Here is a 7171-nt window from a genome sequence, read left to right as displayed (position 1 = left end):
TAACATACCAGTAAAGTGTTGTCGTCATTTAAGGAGGGATTCTCATGTGACAACAGTAAAAGTAACTGATATTTGTGAATTTTTTTAGTAAAACTATCGTTAACTTAGATTTAACTTCTCGGGGAGAATAAGAAAACATCTTTACATTACAAATAATAATTTTTTTATGTCGATACTTTTTATTAATTATTGATTGATGTAATATCAAGTTAACATCTTCAAAAAACAATTTCCTTAAAGTACATAGTTTACACTACATAGTTTACGCTAGTATCAAACCTATTTTTAAAGTATAAAATGGAAAACTTACACCTTTATAGCGTTCAAAAGAAACATTACCATTTCTCTTCAGATAAATTATCTTTTTGTCTCAATGAGAAAAATATTATAAATAAAACTTGAAATTAAAATTTTAGATTCAGTCCCAACAGAAACGTATAACCAAGAATATGAGCGGTATTCGAAATTTATGAGTCAATAACTTTTTTAATTATTCTAAATGCCAATTTAAAAAGTACGGTTTTTCAGGAAACGTCTTACACAATACGTAGTCTGTAACTTCATTATTTTCGCGATTTCAATTTTACATTTTTGGGTGCCTATTTTTGAAATGTACTTTTGGTTTACAAAAGAAAAGAGAAAAATTGATTGTTTAAATCTATTCCACGAATTCAATTCTGTTTTTTATTATGAGAAAGGGGATACGTTATAAATTATTCAAAAAAATATCGAAGTTGTATACAAGCAAATATGGCCGACAAATTAATATCCGAGCATGCGCGCGAACGTAGCTGCGCTGTCTGCGTGATTTGAGTTTTTCCAGCAATTTGATGCGAAAACTGTTGAGATTTTATTAAATTCTATCGTATCGGTTATAATCTTTCGGAAGCCAATTTGTAAATTTAAAAACCGTAACAAAATTACGTTTTTCCGTAATCATACGTTTAGGCGTAATACAGGTTTGACGTTAATAGGCGATTAAATCTTGCGCGCGAAATCGTGCGGCGCGATAGAGCAATCGGCATACTACTTTGCTCGACGCGATATGCATTTCCAAGGGGGTGTTCGCGTTGTTCAGGCTAGTAAATTACTTTCATTACGGCGCACCGAGCAAAGTACGAAATATAATGAAATACCATGTGCCGCGCGCAGATAATAATTTCAACCTGTAGATCGACGGTTCGTGTTCTTAATCGGTCGCTTTTATCAGATAAAATCTCATTACACTACTGTACGTATGCGTATGTGTACCGTATCCGTTAGGCATATTTAATGCCTGCAGTTAATGTTTATCGTATTAATATTCATTACCGTGGGTGTGTAAACCGGCAAGATTCATAAGTGGCTGATTAACATGTATTCGAGAATTACCCACAGGTAAGTGACGCGATCCAGTGCATAATGGTAATATCGTTCGATAGTTAGTTAATCAATGTGCAACGTCATACCGTTTCATAAATCGTTGATTTAATTCACCCTTGTTAAACAGGATTATCCGGAACACGGAGGCAAGTGAATGTCAATTGATAGAATCGTACAAAAGTGATACAATCGATGTATTTGATCTCACAGGTAGGCAAAAGTTTTATCTCGATTGAAATTTCTAATAAAGAATAAAAGTTAAACGACCGCATATTCGTTATTTGCATATTTGAAATGAAAATTTTAACGAGCAAATTGATATGTTAGTCTTGTGAGATATGTAGTTTTTTATTACTAAAGGTATGAAAATTGACAGCGGGAGACTAGAAGGTTCACACGAATGGGGATGCGTGCGAAAGTACATTGTGTATATATACGTCACTTTGCGTATTGAGAACAAGAAACTGCGTAATAACATTTTTTCTAATACTGAATAGAGATGGGATCAAGTATATTGCAAGTATACACGAAATTAGATAAAAACTTCTATAAATATTATATTTGAGATTCTTTAATCTTCTTAATAATATTTTCTGTTACTTTTAAAAGAAATTCTATTGCGTAATGGCTACATTTGGACTTTCAAAGTGCTCCAAAAAGCAGGGAATATTGCTCATAAAAAAATAAATAGGCTGAAACCAAGTACTGTAAATAAAATATTATTTGTATATAAATTCAAATTGTCAATATGAATATAATTATAAGTATTACATCGAATATGTTATTTAAAACCTGTTACAGAATTCTGGTTTCCAAGATTCAAGAACTACTTACAAAAGATTCGAATCTCGATAACATCTATGTATTTATAAATGCTATGCATCCGCGAGAAGTTGACTAGCGAAAGGAATACGGGTCTGATTGGTTCTCCACTCTACATATTTGAATTTGCCGAGCCCACAGTCGCTATTGGTCCAAACGAGGATGTGTCGTACGACGAAAGTGGGGATAGGTGGAGCCCACTATTCAACTTCTCGCAGACACACACTACGTACCTTTCTGGAACTAACACCTACCAGATCCTGGATTCTGTATTCATTTGTGTAATCACTGAGATACTATTGTTTCTGTATAGGATTCAAAACATGATTATTAAAATTGACTTGGATTCTTAAGTACATATTAAACTTGATTCCATTTCTAATATTGAGCATGTTTTGAATATACAGGGTGTACGGCCACCCCTGAGAAAAAATTTAATGAGGGATTCTAGAGGCCAAAATAAGACGAAAATCAAGAATACTAATTTCTTGATGGAGGCTTCGTTAAAAAGTTATTAACGTTTAAAGTTCCGCTTGTACTGAATTTTGTTTTAGAATGTGGGTAGAATTTCGGCGGTAGGTCTATTTACCAAAAATTATTGTAATTATTAATAAATTTGTTTGACGCTCTACAGAAAAGTTGTCTAATACTTTTTTGTAGGTGCTCACGGGCTCTGATTCAGAAAAAAATTTCAATGAGATACCATTACTATTGTAGGAGTTATGGCCGTTTGAAAATTGGACCAATTTTAGGGGGTTTACCTCACTTTACGGTTTCCAGGAACAACTTTTTCAATATTGTTAGAATTTCTACATATTCCCCAGTAAAATACGCGTTGTTTGCATTTTGAAAAAGTAAAATCATCCAATCCGTTCAGAAGTTATGACATTTTAAAGATTCGTATGAAATTTCAGGGAAGCATTTCTGGCCTCACATTAGATTTTCGGTAAAGAATTTTTTTCTCGAAAGTGCGTAGGATTTCGGCGTATGCCTATTCATCAGAAATGCTTGTAATTGACCCCTGTAACTAAATATAATTTTTTTAGTATAATTTGAAATTTTTTAATTTCGTTTAAAAATTTCAGTACCTACTCGAATTTTTTTCTTGAAAGTGGGTAGGATTTCAGGGGTATGTGTATTCATCAGAAATGATTGTAATTGAGCCTCGCAACTGAAAATAATTTTTTCAGAATGATTTAAAATTTTTTAATTTAATTTTTTAATAACTTTTTAAGGAAGCCTCAGTCAAGAAATTGATATTCTTGATTTTCATCTTATTTTGGCCTCTAGAATCTCCCATTAAAATTTTTCCCAGGTGTGGTCGAAAAGCCTGTATACGATATAAATTCCGGTGTTGCTTCAGTCGTTTCATCTTCTGTTCCAACAAATCTTGCTGTTTATTTATCTATTATGTAAATACAATTTATGAGTAGGGCTCAGTTCAGTGGATGATTTAAAATACAAAAACAATGTAAACAGGGTATATAAACACGTGCGTTAATCGACGTTGTTCCAAAGTTACAGTCATATTTATCCTCAGATGATCTTTAATCGCAATTTGAGATAGTGTAACCGATCGAATGATGATATTGAAACAATATTCGATAAGTCCTTGAGATTATTACAATATTGTTAATTATGAATCAATCTAGTTCATTTTCTTGATACGAGCATTTGAGATTCGTATAACTTGTTGCGTGCTAGAAACGATAATGAATCGTATTCGAACCAGGAAATGGCAGACATGCATTTAATTTATGGACTCACCGAACGTAACTCGACCGATGCAAGGCATCTATATGCAGATTGTTCGATCAATGGGCGTCTGTCGAATAAGAAAATTTTTCAAAGATCATGAAAACACCTCTTGTATACGCGTTCATTTTGAAAACGGTTAAAAAAGCCAGTCAACAATTAAAATTGTTAATCTCGAAGAAAACAATTGCAAGAATACTCAAATAATAGCGAAAATTTTTGCTTTCGAATACAGGCAATAAGAATCATCTGCAAATATCTAGTAGCGATTTACAATTCCATCAGATACAGAGTAGTCGAGGAGTTTGGATATTGGGTTTTGCACGTATATTTTTCAAGTGATGTTCTTCGAGAAAACGTAACAAAAAGTCAAATATTTTCCGATAGAATAAATAATAACATTGAAAAGAGAGAGGAAATAATTATAGTCGCACGTAGAACGATTGGGTTGCGAATTAAATCGAAGCGGAACTGTACGATAAAATGTAACATGTTCCCGCACTCGAACCTGAAATGTTATCTTCGAGACTACATTCCGCGCTGAATTCTACCAGCTTTCCGTCGCGAGCTCGTGTATTGTGTGACATCACATTTCACGCGGCGGGCTGGACGGAGAATGAAACCGATCAGCGGCGAATCGCCGGTATCCGCGATCGCGCGGAAAAGCAAATCGATTGCTCGCACGGTCCGAGAAGAGAAAGAAGGAAAACCACGCGGAACGGCTAGAAAGTACACCCGATGTTGCACGTATGCAAAACGAACGCCAGACTGCCCGTGGACTTTTCTACAAAAGAAACGAAACTTTTTCATCGAATGAGGTCTGGGTGAGTTCAATGCCTCTCCCTCTCTCTTTTCATCCAACACATGCATCGATACCTCCACGATTACTCATGTCCGGGCGAGGCGATTAACGCGAAACAGAAAGCAATTCGACCTCGGCCGGAACCAAACTCAAGGATCAATTATCCAGCGACTGGTAGATCGTTTTGCGATCTCACCGTCGCTGATATCTAACGAAAGATTCGTTTCGCCGCTGCACACTGGGACAAAGTTCCCAAAATATGTGACCGTTTAAGGTAAAGCAACGTCACGGAACAGGTACCTCGTCTGTGATCCAATGTATTTTTTCGGCTCACTTCCCCGGGATTCTAAACCTCATTACCATATTCGTGTCACTAGCAACGTTCCCAACTGGCTTTAGAAATGAACACAAGAGGAAATGAAATTACAGGAATTCTTTTGTTTTTTAAGGGGACCAAGCAGTCAGAAAATCGATTTTTTTCTATTCCTGTTTTCGAAACTAATACTATTCAGAAATTGAATGCCAAAGTTTCATGACGTTGTGGTGAAAAATAAGGATTTAGGAGATGAAAATGTCGAGCGCGGAAGTCGGAGGTATCGGAACAATTAGTCAAGCGGCGAACAAAGCAAAGGCCCAAAATAATTTGGACAGCTATAAACAGAAACCAGTACTTCCCGATGATGGTTTTAAAGTAATTTTACCTATTTATGAAGACTTGAGCAATGAAAAGCTACGTGAGCGATGTATCGGTGGCTATACACAGAATGTAAACGAAAGCTTTAATAATTTAATCTGGAAAATTGCGCCAAAAACATTATGCAGCGAGACAGCAATTATTAAAATTGCAGCCTATTTATCGATATGTACCTTCGATAGTGATGCAAAATCATTATCACAATTTTTGCAAAATTTGGGTATCGCAATTGAACAGCACAGGGAGGCAATGTGCGAGGAAAAAAATGAGCGGCGCTTAAACGAATCCAAAATGGATATGAAGAATTGATCCAAAGAGAACCGAATGAATAGGATTGCTAAACAGCAACGTACAGATACCGAAAAAGTTCTGGAAACATCGTATTATTCTGCTGGAAGTTTTTAAAATAGATACTGGGTGTTCGGCCACGCCTGGGAAAAATTTTAATCAGAGATTCTAGAGTCCAAAATAAGAGGAAAATCAATAATATCAATTTCTTGATTGAGGCTTCGTTAAAAAGTTATTAAAAAATTTCAAATCATACTGAAAAAATTATATTCAGTTGCAAGGCTCAATTACAATCATTTCTGGTGAATACACACACCCCTGAAATCCTACCCACTCTCGAAAAAAAAATTCGGGTAGGTGTTGAAATTTTTCAGCAAAATAAAATTTTTCAAATCGTTCTAAAAAAATTGTTTTTAATTGCAGGGATCGATTACAATCAATTTTGGTCATTAGGCATACCCTCGCAATCCTACCCACTTTCGAGGAAAAAATTCAGTACGGGCGGAACTTTAAACTTTTAACTTAATAACTTTTTAACGAAGCCTCCATCAACAAATTAGTATTCTTGATTTTCGTTTTATTTTGGCCTCTAGACTCTCCCGTATAATAGTTACATCAATCAAAAGTTTCTCTAAACTTTAAACGCGTTTTTCTCGAAAACTTGTTTTCGTTTCATTTTACAGTGATAGCAGAAAAATAGAGGTTTAGATTGACATGAAATTTGTTTTACATACGTGAAAAATGTTCCCCTATGCACTGAATCTCAGTATGAATCTGTAAAAACTTCTAATTTTCAGGAAAGAAATTTATAAGACAAGTTTTTTACCTTAAAATCTGCATTTTCCGTATTTAATGTGCTATTTTCATAATATTGATTTTTGTTAATGTTTAAATAGGTTCAGTGCATAGCAGGGGTTATTTCGAGTATTTTGTCGTTTGGTACATTCGATTTGCTTCATCTGAAAAAGAGAAATTACTTCAAAATAAAAATAATTTATATCTGTTTAAGTGCTCGCTATATGGTTGTTTGGCAAAATTTTGCAATAAAAAAATTGTATTCGTATATATTTTAAGCTACCAAAACATCGTGTAAAAGAGAAATTATTTATACCTAACCGTTTTGTTTTAATAAGCTTTTACGGAAAGGCTTAATCTGACTGCTTGGTCCCCTTAACGGAATGAAAACTGTACGGTTCAGAGTTGGGCATTAATCGATTAGTTTCATTGGAGTAATCAATCGATTAATAGATTCGATTGAAAATTTAGTCGTCAGAAGTACAAAGGTCGTGATTAATAATCACGAATAGCCGATTCAGGCTGTGGAGAATTACAGCTGATGCATGATTCTTGAATATTACCCTGAAAAGTAAACGCGAAAAAGTAATCGCAACATTAAAAACAATCGCGATCATATTTATATTATTTGTAACTTGCAACGCGATTAGTAT

The sequence above is a fragment of the Colletes latitarsis genome, chromosome 11, assembly GCF_051014445.1.
Source record: "Colletes latitarsis isolate SP2378_abdomen chromosome 11, iyColLati1, whole genome shotgun sequence".
NCBI lineage: Eukaryota > Metazoa > Arthropoda > Insecta > Hymenoptera > Colletidae > Colletes > Colletes latitarsis.
Note: the sequence above shows the minus strand (reverse complement) of the source record.